This window comes from Staurois parvus, unplaced genomic scaffold (assembly GCF_062004578.1).
Source record: "Staurois parvus isolate SC_StPar_1 unplaced genomic scaffold, SC_StPar_1.0 ptg000082l, whole genome shotgun sequence".
Lineage (NCBI taxonomy): Eukaryota > Metazoa > Chordata > Amphibia > Anura > Ranidae > Staurois > Staurois parvus.
This window is the reverse complement of record NW_028317878.1, coordinates 1,128,657-1,144,727: the sequence shown is the minus strand read 5'-3', so window position 1 is coordinate 1,144,727 and position 16,071 is coordinate 1,128,657. Positions and strand designations below refer to the sequence as shown.

General features: G+C 41.8%; 1 protein-coding gene and 1 long non-coding RNA gene across 2 annotated transcripts in view; one reads left to right on the top strand and one right to left on the bottom strand.

Moving 5' to 3' along the window:
* CHN2 (chimerin 2) overlaps nt 1-16,071 on the top strand; it is a 435,484-nt gene that overhangs the window by 46,837 nt on the left and 372,576 nt on the right. The window lies entirely within an intron of this gene.
* Nucleotides 7,611-14,909, bottom strand: LOC149468593 (uncharacterized). Its single transcript, XR_016311683.1, has 2 exons — nt 14,855-14,909; nt 7,611-8,005 (listed from the first exon to the last, which is right to left on the bottom strand). It is a non-coding gene; the product is annotated as an uncharacterized LOC149468593 (long non-coding RNA).

The following is a 16,071-nucleotide window of genomic DNA, read 5'->3' as shown; positions in this document are numbered from 1 at the left end:
AAAAGTAGTAAAATGCCTTCAGTTGCAGAGATGAATAATTTTATTGGATTTCTTAAAAAAAAAAACTTTCAAAATAAATAAAAAACGGGATGTTGTTTTAAAACAAGGAGCATCAGTAATGGCACGATACGTCTGATTCGTACCTGATTTTTCTTTTTTTGCAATGGGAGAACACTAATAGTAAGTCGATGACCTGGTTCTCTTCTATTCTGCAGCATGTGTCCTCTCTCACCCTCTCCACTACATTCTGCTGTATGACAGCATACTGTACAAGAGTAGAAAAGAGAAGGTGATTTTCCTGGACCAAATCTACTCAGCTGTGACATACTGAGCAGAAATGACAACACATACAAGCTTACATTTTTCCACATGGTCCTAGCTGTTTTATTTATATATATATATATATATATATATATATATATATATATATATACACACACACACAGTATATGGGGCCACATTTTTTTTTCAGGGAAAGGGTTTTAGTTTTAATAGAATTGTAATGTGGTAATATATTGCATTAGTGGTGTGACCCTCCTGCGCTCCAAATATAGTGTTTTAAATAATACAAATTAAATATATGAACCCCAAACAGCTGCTAGCATTAAATCATATACCAGTGATCAAGTGAATATAAACCATATAAATGCTGCGCTACATTCAAAATTAAAGTGAATGTGGAATCCGATAACATAAATCAATATAGTGACAATATTATGTAAATAAATATATAAGTGCTTAATGATAACAAAAATTATCACATCAAACACCCCCAAAAATTATAAAAACACAAACTTAAATCTATACGCATGTGCATAAATTACACATACATATAGTTATATCACACGTGCAAATGTGAAGTGAAATAATGGCTTATTAAACGCACAGAAAAACAAATCTATAAATGTTGAAGGTGAAAAAAAATGTGAAGTGAAATAATTGCTTATTAAACGCACAGAAAGTCCAATTAAATGTTGAAGGTGAACAAAAATGATAACGGTGTTTCCAATAATACTGCAAAGTGACCACAGGTGAACCAAATCGTGCAGGTATCTGAGTGTAGATAGAGCTTGTGAATCCAACCACCTTCTGGATTAGCCTCTCACCTCATCCCTTCGACCCTTGCGGATCAAAGAGCAATAATGGATCCCTCTCACAGATCCTCCAGGCACCACAGCCTTCCAGAAACGCTTTTCAAATTTCAATAATCCCACTCAAGCTCTTCTCCAGGTATAGGTGAAACATCAATCCCTCAGAACAAAAAGAGGAATCATAGCAGCCAGTCCACATGAGACCCTCATGCTCTCAGATGAGGATAAATCTGTGTTGTTGGGTGTACAGCTGAATAACAGGTGTACCAAGATGGCCGCCACGCCGGAAATACGTCACCGCGCTTACGCCGACGCGTTACGTCACAATATCACGTGACTTCATCAGGGCTCAGGGCCCTGATGAAGTCACGTGATATTGTGACGTAACGCGTCGGCGTAAGCGCGGTGACGTATTTCCGGCGTGGCGGCCATCTTGGTACACCTGTTATTCAGCTGTACACCCAACAACACAGATTTATCCTCATCTGAGAGCATGAGGGTCTCATGTGGACTGGCTGCTATGATTCCTCTTTTTGTTCTGAGGGATTGATGTTTCACCTATACCTGGAGAAGAGCTTGAGTGGGATTATTGAAATTTGAAAAGCGTTTCTGGAAGGCTGTGGTGCCTGGAGGATCTGTGAGAGGGATCCATTATTGCTCTTTGATCCGCAAGGGTCGAAGGGATGAGGTGAGAGGCTAATCCAGAAGGTGGTTGGATTCACAAGCTCTATCTACACTCAGATACCTGCACGATTTGGTTCACCTGTGGTCACTTTGCAGTATTATTGGAAACACCGTTATCATTTTTGTTCACCTTCAACATTTAATTGGACTTTCTGTGCGTTTAATAAGCAATTATTTCACTTCACATTTTTTTTCACCTTCAACATTTATAGATTTGTTTTTCTGTGCGTTTAATAAGCCATTATTTCACTTCACATTTGCACGTGTGATATAACTATATGTATGTGTAATTTATGCACATGCGTATAGATTTAAGTTTGTGTTTTTATAATTTTTGGGGGTGTTTGATGTGATAATTTTTGTTATCATTAAGCACTTATATATTTATTTACATAATATTGTCACTATATTGATTTATGTTATCGGATTCCACATTCACTTTAATTTTGAATGTAGCGCAGCATTTATATGGTTTATATTCACTTGATCACTAATATATTGCATGTATTCATTTTAGATTTAAAGAAGGCTTAGGGGAGTTTTAAACTTAAAGTGGCACCAAAGGCAGAAGGTTTTTTTTTTTATCTTACTGCATCCTATGCATTAAGGTGAAAAACCTTCTCTGTGCAGCTACCCCCTCAGCCCCCCAACCTTAACCACTTACCGTCTGGAAGATTTACCCCACTTGAAGACCAGGCCATTTTTTGCTATGTGGCTGTGCGCTACTTTAACTGACAATGGCGTGGTCATGCAACAGTGTACCCAAACAAATTTTTTTTTCACATAAATAGAGCTTTCTTTAGGTGGTTTTTAATCAGCTCTTGGTTTTTTATTTTTTATTATATAAAAGAAAAAAGAATGAAAATTTTGAAAAATATTTTTTTACTTTATGCCATAAAACATATCCCATAAAAAATCGAAATAAATTTAGGTCAAAATGTATTCTGCTACATGTCTTTGGTAAAGTACTATGGGATATACACTCACCGGCCACTTTATTAGGTATTCCTTGCTAGTATCGGGTTGGACCCCCTTTTGCCTTCAGAACTGCCTTAATTCTTCGTGGCATAGATTCAACAAGGTGTTGAAAACATTCCTGAGATTTTGGTCCATATTGACATGAGTTACTCTTGCCTTCCTATCATCATGAACCAGTCTGCCCATTCTCCTCTAACCTCTGACATTAGCAAGGCATTTTCGTCCATACAACTGCCACTCCTTCGGACACAGCTGATCACATGGCTACAGAACCGGCTAATCACAGACGCTTTTACCATGTGACCAGCTGTGCCCAATCACAGCTGATCAATGGATAAATAGGAAATGCCGGTTATCACTGTTTAACAGGTAAAAAGTTTTTGGCATAAAATTAGCTAATCTTACATAATTCTGGGGTGCTGAAAACGAAAATGACCCTAAAAAATGTTGATTGGCTCTAGTTTCCATGATATATTCACCCATCTAATGACGTAAGCCATTCAAAATTATGATGCAACTTCAGCTGCATATTCCGCAATTGATACTGGTGACCAATAGAAAATTGCATGTATACTGAGATGATGCAATATTAGCCTTTAATTGCATCACTTCACTGCATAAAAGCTGCAGTATCTGTAGCTGATTGTAGTTCAACAGCGTCTTTACATTTCGTTTTATGCTTATATAGGCTACTCAGTAATGCCTCGAACTTGTGTGAATAAAGCAGATAATTTCTGCTATATCTGCGGTGAAATAACTTTTATCTCACAAAAAAGGAGGATAACAGGAATGATTAAGAAAGCCTACAACTTGTATTTTGGCTGCAAGATAGGAGACCAGGACAAGAGCTGGGCACCACATATATGCTGCAATTCTTGTGGGACGGCACTGGAGCAATGGTTGAATGGAAAAAAGGCATCTATGCCTTTCGCTGTGCCAATGATTTGGAGAGAGCCAACAGATCATGTTAGTAATTGTTACTTTTGTATGGTGCCTCCAATTGTAAAAGGGCTAAATAAGAAGAAAAAGTTATCTGTGCACTATCCAAATATTCCATCGGCAATACGTCCAGTTCCTCATGGAGAGGGGCTACCAATTCCTAAAGCACCAGAATCCTTTGTGGTTGAGTCAAGTGAGGAAGAACCTGAAGCGTGTAGTCACGTGCAGTTGTAAGAGCCCTTTCCTCGAATACAAGAGAAAAGCCAAGAGAAGCAAAACCGACACAAACTGAAGACAAAACTAGTGAGAATCCTAAGTATTAAAATGATTCAACTTAGCTTATGGCTATAATTTTTCTTGGTAATCCTATGCAATATATTATGCCATTTAGGCTTTGTTATGTAGTCAATATCACTTGCTTTATATTTGTGGAAAGACATCTATCTATATAATTATTGTGCATTATGTAGTCATTACGCCTATAGTAGAAAACTTTCCGTTTACAGAAAAACTAGAGCCAATTGACAAATTTCATTGTTATATTTGAACTCAGAATGTGAAATTCATTAAGAAATGGATCCTTTTGTTTCCAAAACTGGCAAAAAATAAAAATTTGTTGAACAGTGTTATCGGCAGTCCTCTCCCCACGCTGACAGTGTGTGAGGAGAAGAGAGCCAGTAAGCGACATTTCACAGGGGGACATCTACACTGATCATCAGGGCACTGATCATCAGTGTCCTGGTGATCAGTGTAGCCCAATAAGTGCAGCCAATAGTGCCCATCAGTGCTGGCAATTAGTGACCATCAAATAATCAGTTACGCCTGTCAGTGCCGTCCATGAGTGCTGCCCATAAGTGCTGCCCATAAGTGCCACCTAACAGTGCCCATCAGTGCCGCCTAATAGTGCTCATCAGTGCCACTAATCAATACCCATCAGTGCCGCCTATCAGTGCTCAGTGCCGCCTAACAGTGCTCATCAGTGCTACCTAATAGTGACCATCAGTACCACCTATCAGTGCCGCCTAACAGTGCCCATCAGTGCCGCTTAACAGCGCAGCCTCATCAGTGCCCATCAGTGACTCATCGTCAGTGTCTATCAGTGCAGCCTATCAGTGCCCATCAGTGAAGGGGAAAAGTTACTTATTTACAAAACTTTATAACAGAAACTAAGAAAAACTTTTTTTTTTTCAAAATTTTTTATTTTTTTAGTTTGTTTAGCAAAAAAATAAAAACCTCAGTGGTGATCATATAACACCAAAAGAAAGCTCTATTTGTCTCAAAAAAATTATAAAAAGTTAGTTTGGGTACAGTGTTGCATGACCGCGCAATTGTCATTGAAAGTATGAGAGTGATGAAAGCTGAAAATTGGTCTGGCCAGGAAGGGGGTGAAAGTGCCTGGTAGTCAAGTGATTAATATAGGTAGGTGCAGGCACTGTTGGGTATTGGGTCTTTTTGATCCCGGGTGAATTGAAGCAGAATGAGTAAACTGCCTCTTTCAGCCTCTTTGCCCCCAGACTCAGGGAGCCTTGTTTGACTATGATGACTGATTCTGTTAGTATGGTTCTTAGGCCAGGCAACTAACAAGCGAATGGGGATAGAAACAAAGGAAGAGGCCTAAGACAATTGGCATATAAAGGCAGGAAGTATAAACCTGACCGTGGGGGGGAGAAGACAGGTCAGAGAAGCACTTTCATGCCTGATACTCTTAAAGGAAAACACAATTCTGCGTGTCTGTACTGGCTGGAAGGTTGTTGGTGTCTGTACTTAGGTGTCTATACTGGGATGGGGTGTTTGTGCTAAGGGGTCTGTACTGGAGGGTGATGGTACTATTTGTACTGAGGGGTCTATAATGAAGGAAGGGGGTAGGGAAGAAGGGGGTTGTTGGCAACTCTGCTGAGGCGTCTATATTGGGGAGGGAGGAGTTGATGTTTGTACTGAGGGGTCTGTTCTGGGGAAAGGTACTGGGGGGGGGGATATCTACCTGTGTGTGGGAGGGAGTCTGTACTGAGTGAGGGGTCTGTGCTGGGGAGTGGTCTGTACTGAGAGGTCTGTGCTGGGGTGCACTGGTGGGGGTGTCTGTACTGAGGGGTACGTCATGAGGGATCTATACTGCTGGGGGAGTCTGTATCGAGGGGTATGTGCTGAGGGATCTTTGCTGGTTTGCTGGTGGGGGAGTCTGTTTCGAGGAGTATGTCCTGAGGGATCTATACTGCTGGGGGAGTCTGTACCGAGGGGTATGTGCTGAGGGATCTTTGCTGGTGGGGGAGTCTGTACCGAGGGGTATGTCCTGAGGGATCTATACTGGTGGGGGAGTCTGTACCGAGGGGTATGTCCTGAGGGATCTATACTGGTGGGGGAGTCTGTACCGAGGGGTATGTCCTGAGGGATCTATACTGGTGGGGGAGTCTGTACCGTGGGGTATGTCCTGAGGGATCTATACTGGTGGGGGAGTCTGTACCGAGGGGTATGTTCTGAGGGATCTATACTGGTGGGGGAGTCTGTACCGTGGGGTATGTCCTGAGGGTCCTATACTGGTGGGGGGGTCTGTACCGAGGGGTATGTGCTAGGGGGTTTATACTGGAGGGGTGAGCCAGGAGAGGGGATTTACGGATGTTAGGAGAGATCTATACCGTAGGAAATAAGGGCTTGGGGAGGGGTATAGGTAATTTTTGGTTGTACAATGTAAAGTTGCCTGTCTGTTATACATTTGTGACACCTGCACTCTGAGTTGAGGGGGAGCTGGCTCAGTTTTTTTTTTTATTTTAACGCCAAGAGGCCACATATATGCCTCCTTAGGTGAATGTGCTCCCAGCATAGTAACTAGTGAATACCAGAAAGCTCCCGATGCATACTTGCGACCGAGAGCTTTACGATCATGTGACTGCCAATCACAGTGGTCACATAGTTGGAATGCCCACCTCTGCCTCCCGTCATTTAGAACCTGTTAAAGGGCCAGGAGGCAGTGTCAAGAAGCGGTTAACTATGCTTCTATATGCCCCTCACACTGTTAGTGTCATTTGGCCACCTGTACAGATGGGTTTATTGCTTCAGGTCATTTTCGTTTGTGTTGGCGGTGAGGGCGTTAAAAAAAATTATCACCCCCAGGTGCCAGAGATGCTAACACCACCGGCTTTGGAGTTGGAATATTTCATTGTAAAGTAAACTTTTTTGTTTTCTTTATCTCAAAAAAGCCTTTCACTTCAACTTTCGCTATATTTGCTCTGTATCCAGCATGTATCGAATACTAAATCTTGAACCTTATGGGTGTAAGGCCTTGTTCACATGGAATGTATCAATGCATACCCTGTGCAATGGCTAAGATTATTCGCATTGGGGATGCAGGCAGTCCCATTGATGTCTATTAGGATGCAGCGGCTGCATGGAGCCAATTTGACACCTGAGAAGGTGTACAGCTGCGAACACAGTGTGTAAATTACCATTGACAGTTTAAGAGAGATACAACATAGCTACCTTGAAAATACAACTTTTTAAACATATTTTAGTTCTAGGAAATCACAAGTCCAACATGGTAAGGAGCAGTGCAAAGAAATGAACAGTTGTGCATGTGAAATGGTTATATGTAGTAGCAGAAATATTTAGTTGTTTTGTTAGTGTGCGAAATGTGGGACATATGTTGTACAGAAATGTGTGGCTTGAGAGCTACAGTTTCCAGCCAGGCAACCACAAATTATGCAGCAGTGTACTCAGGATCAACATATGAAGCTGTAAGTGGGTGAGGATATCTGGTTTGTGAGTGGGTGGAAATGTCTAGTCTGCAAGACGATATCTGCAGAGCCAAAGACAGACAATTGTACAGCTAATATTGTAAACCTCTGATCTGTTAGCTTTCTGACTCAATTAAACAGTCTATTCAATGGGACATATGAGTAAAAAAAATCAGCTTGGTGTAGCAGTATGTTAGTGTTTTAAAAATAACTCTTTCATTTGTATAATTTGCAATTATTGCTTGTACATGGGGACAGCCATATTTGAACTTGTAGTCATGTATGTAGACACCATTTCCTGATGTGCATACTCAGTAGGACTGCCTAAAGCCCATTCCAGGCTAATTTTTCATGCATTTAAGAGGCCTCCCAGGCAGGCTGCAGGACTTCCCTTCAGTTCAGAGCTATACCCTCAGTATGTCTTCTTTGTTCTACCCAAAAGGTTCAGGTCATGCTATGAAAGTATGGCATCCGCATGGCACCCTTTATTCAGACTGTACTGGTTCAGAAGGTGGTGGCAGCACTGCTTCCTGCATCAATGACAACCGGCAGTCTACAGCGGTGGAACAGTCCATGGTATATCAAGACCTGCATAAAAACAAAAGCAAAAATTACAGCTGTATGGACTAAGATGGAGGAACCCAACATTGGGGCATAAATGATAAGGACACTTCCAGGAGGGAAACCCTACTACAGCCTTTTTCAACCAGGGTGCCCAGGTGTGCCTTCAGGTTTTTTCAAGGGTGCCTTGGCAAAATGCCTAAAAATTGTCTGTCTAAAAACAGTATACAAGCCAGTGGATGAATGAAGCTTGCTTTTTAGTTACACAAAGCCATAGGTTTTCATCAGCTGCCATTGTCCTAAGAAGCAATGATGTCACCAGTTGATGAAGAGAAGGTCGGGTGCCTGTACAGCCTTACCCCTTCCCTGCCCCTTTCCATCAGCACTGGGGTCATATTAGCTGAGTGAGGGAGAGAAACCCTGGAATACTAGTCAGTACCAGAGTGCAAAGTTGTGTTTGCTTTGGAATATTAAAGCGCCTCTGAAATTAGGTATCCTACGTGTTTGAATGTTGATGCATTATGTAAAACTATTAGTTTAGTTTTTATATTTTAGAATGGGGTGCCTCATGATTATGTAGATTTTTAAGGGGTGCCTTGACCAAAAAAATGTTGAGAAACACTGCCCTAGTGTGTTTCAGTAATTCATTATACAGTATGCTCTTTTATTGCCCTCCATAGCGACAAGTCTGTTTATATTTAGTCTTTTGAACTTTGCGTGCCAGCTACCATACCATCTCTCCTTTTTTCAAGGTACCCTTCGGTGTTCTCTGTGCGACCTGATCGCTGGCATTATTTTGTGAAGGGTAATTTTTACATCAAGAGAGTCGGCAGGAAATTAATAAGTGATCTGATTAAATATTGTTCATCAGCCTGGAGGCACTGCATGTCATGGATCACTAGGCTTGGGAAATCAGGAGACCTTTCTCCAGTTACATAACTGTCCAGTCTCAGAAACAAAATCTTTGCTGAATGCACGCTATGCCAGGCTCTCAATCTATGTCTGCTGCCGCTATCCTTTTGGATATTAAAGCTGAACTCTAAGTAGGTATAAAAGACACACATTTATTCGCACAAATCTTTATTTACTAATACATAGATACTGTAGATATACTGCTTGTAATTACAAAAAATAAAAGTAAATGACTTTGATTTGTCATCAGCATCTTGTAATCCACTGTACAGCAAAGCTCAGAGTGGGAAGAAGAAACAGCACAAGGAGCCAGTCAATCCATGTACTGTCAAGGAGCATGCTGATGGGGGGAATCTGAGTGACAGTCAAGAGTTGAGCTCATTAGTCTGCTGCTTCTCCTTCACTATTCAGTCACAGCCTGGGGGCTGGGAAGAGACCACTAAGTGTTACTAAACTGCAGTAGAGAAAAAAAGCAGAAAAAGCAGATCATCTCCCTGACCAAACAGCAATATAAATCTCAGATCTTAATAGCCAGAAATACAATTTTCACTATATGATGAATGCCAATATCAAACATCACTGTGCAGAGTTATAAACACAACTAATCACATCAAACTCATTAAAAAAACATATATGATCACACAGTGGTTATCTATGTATATATATTCAACATACTGTATAATGTCAAGTATTCTGAGACATAGACAACATTTATAAAGTAAGTCTATTTCATCATGGGAGTAAAAAAACACCATGTTCTTTACTGATCTGGATATAGATGCATTGTTGTCTATGGAGCAATGCACACAGCTACATAAAGATCAGTTATACAGTAAGGCAGCAAGGAGTACAGAGTTGTGAAACAAACTTAGAAAATTTTACATTAAAAGTGCTTAATTGTGTAAAAAGGCGCTTTGATCCTGTCTTCAATCCATTTCCTGATGGAGCAGAGCCTTTGGAGCAAGCTGCACATATATATATACAGTGGGGCAAAAAAGTATTTAGTCAGCCACCAATTGTGCAAGTTCTCCCACTTACAAAGATGAGAGAGGCCTGTAATTGGCATCATAGGTAGACCTCAACTATGAGAGACAAAATGAGAAAACAAATCCAGACAATCACATTGGCTGATTTGGAAAGAATTTATTTGCAAATTATGGTGGAAAATAAGTATTTGGTCACCTACAAACAAGCAAGATTTCTGTCTCTCACAGACCTGTACCTTCTTCTTTAAGAGGCTCCTCTGTCCTGCACTCATTACCTGTATCAATGGCACCTGTTTGAACTTGTTATCAGTATAAAAGACACCTCAAACAGTCACACTCCAAACTCCACTATGGTGAAGACCAAAGAGCTGTCGAAGGACACCAGAAACAAAATTGCAGACCTGCACCAGGCTGGAAAGACTGAATCTGCAATAGGCAAGCAGCTTGGTGTGAACAAATCAACTGTGGGAGCAATAATTAGAAAATGGAAGACATACAAGACCACTGATAATCTCCCTCGATCTGGGGCTCCACGCAAGATCCCACCCCGTGGGGTCAAAATGATCACAAGAACGGTGAGCAAAAATCCCAGGACCACACGGGGGGACCTAGTGAATGGCCTGCAGAGAGCTGGGACCAACGTAACAAAGGCTACCATCAGTAACACACTACGCCGCCAGGGACTCAGATCCTGCAGTGCCAGAAGTGTCCCCCCTGCTTAAGCCAGTACATGTCCAGGCCCGTCTGAAGTTTGCTAGAGAGCATTTGGATGATCCAGAAGAGGATTGGGAGAATGTCATATGGTCAGATGAAACCAAAATAGAACTGTTTGGTAGAAACACAACTCGTCGTGATTGGAGGAGAGAGAATCCTGAGTTGCATCCAAAGAACACCATACCTACTGTGAAGCATGGGGGTGGCAACATCATGCTTTGGGGCTGTTTCTCCACAAAGGGGCCAGGACGACTGATCCATGTACAGGACAGAATGAATGGGGCCATGTATCGTGAGATTTTGAGTGCAAACCTCCTTCCATCAGCAAGGGCATTGAAGATGAAATGTGGCTGGGTCTTTCAACATGACAATGATCCCAAACATACCGCCCAGCGCACCGAGACTGTGGGTCTACAGACACAGCTGATCACATGATGAGGTAAAAGGCCAATCACACTACGTGATCAGCTGTGTCCAATGATACAGCAGATCACAAAGTAAATACAGTTACCGGTTGTCGGCAGCACTTTCCTCACGCTGTCACAGTGTGAGGAAAGTACTGCCAATAACCGGCAAATGTGACATGGGAGATCTGCACTGATAATCAGGGCACTGCTTATCAGTGCCACCCAGCAATGCCGCCCAGAAATGTCACCCATCAGTGCCCAGCATTGTTACCCATCAGTGCCCAACAGTGCCGTCTGTCAGTGCCTCCAGTTGGTGCAATCAGTCAGTGCCACCAGTCAGTGCCCATCAGTGGCCATCAGTGTCACCCATAAGTGGCCATCAGTGCCGCCTATCAGTGCCCAGTGGCCTATCAGTGCCACCTATCAGTGCCCATCAGAAAAATTACCTGTTTGCAAAATTTCATAGTAGAAACAAAGAGAACCTTTTTTTTTTTTTCATTTTTTACTCTTTGTTTTGTTTCCAGTGCAAAAATAAAACCCCCAGTGGCAATTAAATACCACCAAAAGAAAGCACTATTTGTGTGAAAAAAAATTGTAAAAATGTCATATGGGTACAGTGTCGCATGACCGTGCAATTGTCATTCAAAGTGCAACAGCACTGGAAGCTGAAAATTGGCTCAGGCAGGAAGGGGGTAAAAGTCCCCGGTAGGCAAGTGGTTAAATCTTAAAGACCAAAAAATATCAATAAAAATGTCCCCAAACCACTATGTCTCCATAGCAGCATGTCTGTTAGTATCATCCATTGTGTCATGTTTTAGGTGGAAGGTGTTTAGGCACGCCGCAGGAGGTGGTGACACAATGAGAAAATTAAAGGCTCAAAAACGTGAGTTAAGCCATGTAGTATAGAGGACAATGATAACGTCAAGAACTCGATTGACAGCTGCACAGGTAGGTTATGACCCCTAGAGCTGATTGCGTGAGACTTGCGCATCCTGAGGGGAAGGTCTGATCATCCCACTTGAAACATTTTACCTGGCACCAAGTCTCAAGGCGAATGACAGAAGGCACTGCTTGACATGCACAATTTGTATTCATCTGAAAATGAAATCTAGAGTACTCAGGGGTAATATCAACTATATAAAAGAGTAAGGCAAATATATAGTAAAATAAACTGTTACATGTATGACATGTCAATAAAACATTTAAATTGCAAATCAACAAAGGAACTCATTTAGAATCTATAACAATTTACTAGTAGTACATAAATGTATGGCCTCTGATATATGAGTGTCAGGGTGAGCATTGATCCTTTCCAGCATTAAAAGACAATCTGTAGTGTGTTTTCTTCATTTATATCTATGTTTCATTACAATAGGGAATATAGATATACGTATACAGATATGAGGGGTCAGGACCTATCACCCTTGATAAAATTCTTTATTCCCAGCATGCTACTTTTTACAGCCCAATAAAAGTACAATTGTAAAATGCATAGGTCAAGTGCCACTAAAATAAAGTGCAGACATCTTTTTTTTTCTTTACAATTAAAAAAAAAAAAATAGAAAAAGTTGCAATGTTGAAGTATTGAAGAACATTTTTTATCAAGCTTTGAATGTTGTTGGCGCAGGAAACAAATGCTAAACAGGAAATACACAGGGGTTTACTTTACAGACTTGAACTAAACCTTGGGTCAGGAATACAGTGAAAACTGCTGAGAAAACATTGCTCAAAAACAATTTGTACAAAAATTTTGATTTATGATTATCAGATGACAATTCACTGGGACTCACTAAAGGATTGTTCTTGAAGTGCTCCTTAAGCCTGGGTTCACATATATGCGGTGCGGTATATCAAATGTGATTCGCACAGGAACCGCACTGCACATGCAATTTGTGTGCAGTGCGATTGGAGCCATACATTTTGTATGGCTTTAATCGCACCAAAAACATGCAGGACCCTTTTTTTTGTCCGCACTAGAATCGGATTGCATGGGTATTCACACCTATAGGATCCGATTTTACACATCGCACCGCGTTATGTGGACCACTTTCAGGGTGTTAACATACACACTCGCAACTGTTCGCATGACCGGGGTGTGATTCTGATGCGTTGCGGAATTCGCACTGAAAATGCTGCGCATTCTGTACCGCATCAGTGTGAACCAGGGCTCAGGGTCCTTTCACACCGATGCGCTTTTGTGCAGCTTAACCCCTTCATGCCTAAGGGTAAAAAATCTTAATGCCGAAGCACAATTTTGCAACGTTGACATGTGTTAGTAAAACCGTACATATCATCACAACTACTTTGTACATCCAGCTGGATTATACCGCGTTTTTTTCAGGACAACTGGGCTTTCATTTGGTGGTAAATGGTAATGGATATCTCCTGATTTATTTTTTATCAAAGGAAAACTGGCCCAGAATTGTAAAAAAAAAATATGTTTTTAATTTAGCTGTGTGTTTCTTGTTACTACCATAACCTACCACCAAAGAACAACCCAAAATAAATTTTCCAGCTTTTGACAATCTCAGCGATACCATATATGTGTATGTTATTTGTTGTTTATACGCATAGTACAGCCCAGAACAATAGTGCGCATTTTGGGTTTTTTTTTTTGTTTCTTTTACCTAAAACATACCGACACTGATGATACAAATTTAAAAAAAAAATCCTGACCTTTGACCTTGGTCTTTGATCCTGACTTTGACCCAAACACTTACCCTAGCACTGAACTAGATCAAACCTTGATCTAGGTATTTATTTTATTTTTTAATATGTATTCATTTATTTTTTTTAACAAACATTTTTTTCCCTCTATGCCAGGAGTTAGAGAGATACAATGTATCTCTCTCCTCGATTCACAGAGAGAGAAAAAAAACCAAGGGGGCTGGGCTGTACAGTGACTGATCACTGTGCTAGCCAATCAGAGGCTATCACAGCGATCATGTGACCCGGAATCGGGAGTACCAGGTTCCGATCATTAGAACGGGACCCGGGGCTCTCAGTGAAACCCCGGTCTTTGTGCTGAAAGCGCACTGTGCGGCGTGCTCCCAGCACAAAGACAGGTACATATAAATATGCAGCCCCACAGAAAAAAGCCCAGTTCTGTGAGGCCGCATATTTGTGTGACAAGGGGTTAAGGGGTTAAGGGGTTAAGGGCCCTTCACACTGGTGCACAATTGATGCATTCCCATTGACTTACGAGGTGCCAATTTTGATGTCCTTTTTGTGCAGCTTAAGGGCCATTCACACTGGTGCACATTTGATGTGTTCCCATTGACTTATGAAGTGCCTTTTTTGGTGCGCTTTTGAAAAACTGCACCAAAGATGCAGTATGCAGGACTTTTCAGAGCACCTGCAGTGTGAACAGTTACATAGAATTTCATGGGGAATAGTTTTTATGTGCTTTTGTCGCCCTAGAAAAGCACAGCAAAAGCACACCAGTGTGAATGGGACCTAACCGTACAATTCAAGGTCTGATTATTACACTCTGATCCAGGGGCGGACTGACAACTCATGGGGCCCCCGGGCAATAGGTGATCACGGGGCCCCTGTGTCCTTGCCCAAACTCAAAAAAGCCTATGAAAAAGGTACCAGGGGCATCTCATGGGGCCCCTTACGGACCCTGGGCCCTCGGGCAGTGCCCGAGTTTCCAAATGGTCAGTCCGCCCCTGCTCTGATCCACCCCCAAGGTATAATTGCCATATACTGTACTTGGCCTGAAACAATTTTTGGCTATTTGCGCTGTAAAGAAAAAAAAAATTGTGTGCAATGTGTGACCACTGCTGTGTTATGTAATCTTCTTACGTTCATTCCCCGCAGTACAGTACAGTCGCTGCTAAATATCCAGTACTTACAGTTCCAGTTGGAGGACACAGATCAGGGCAGGTCACTTGCTTTCTGTGGACTTTCTGAATTGCATGGACAGATATTTAGGTCATATTTAATGGTTTATGTTATATGCTAAGTGTATTCTAAATTATTAATTTCTGGTATATATACAAATAAAACATTTGCATTAACAAAAACTATGGACAAATCACATGATCAAACTGCCACTCCTGGACTTATGATATTGTAGTTTATGCATAATGTGTGTAAATATTGTTTAAATATAAATTCTTCACTTCCACAAAGGCCTCCTCTGAATTTGTATTTTTTTATTTATTTGGGGGGAAAATTCGGCCTCTCCTGTCTGTTCTTTACCAACAGATATAAATTCTGTTCCAGTGATATCTATTGCAGAAATCCAGGCAGTAATATGAGGGGGGCATCAGAAATAATTAGAGCAGTTCTAAAACTAAAAGAGGAAGTGACATAGTGAGAAGCATTACAATCTCAGCCAGAGAGTGGAAATCAAGCACAGCCATAGTGATGCCATCTCTGAGCTCTACTGATTTTGTTCAGCTTGTGGGAATGGGATATGCTAATAAACATGTCAAACTTCAGAGTTGAAAAGTATTTCTATAGCCTATAATTTACTGTTTGGAACTCAGTGGCAGATTTTCTTTTTAAAAGAGAAGTGTGGGTTTTTTTCCCAAATTATACTCACCGATCTTCGTCTGATGCTGCATCTGCCCCCCACCGGCTCGAAGTGTGAGAACTCAGCGATCACATGACAGCTGACTGCTGAGTTCTCAATGCTGCTGTGAGCAGAGAGCAGGACTGTCAGTCACTACTGTCTGCTCTGCCACCCCCCCCCCCCCCCCAGTGCTCACAGGATCACTGGGCTGTGGGGGGGGAGGGAGCAGCTGGCTCAGGCTCTCAGCAGATCACTGACAGGCTGAGCCAGGTACCACTCAAGACTCTGGGGTGGATCCCGACTTTAAAGTCGGGATCTTTCCCCAGCCTGGAATGGGTGAGAGAAGTCAGCCAACAGCGGGCTTCAATCTGCTGTCAGATGAAAATGGGTCACAGGTGCAGGGGTGTCCCTAGAGTTGGTGTCACCTGGTGCCGGAACACTTGGTGACACCCCCTCCGACGATCCCCACAGGATTGATCTGATCTGCGGATTGAGCATAATTGATTGGAGTCCGATCCATTATGCTCCCCAATCCGCAGATCTGATTCATCC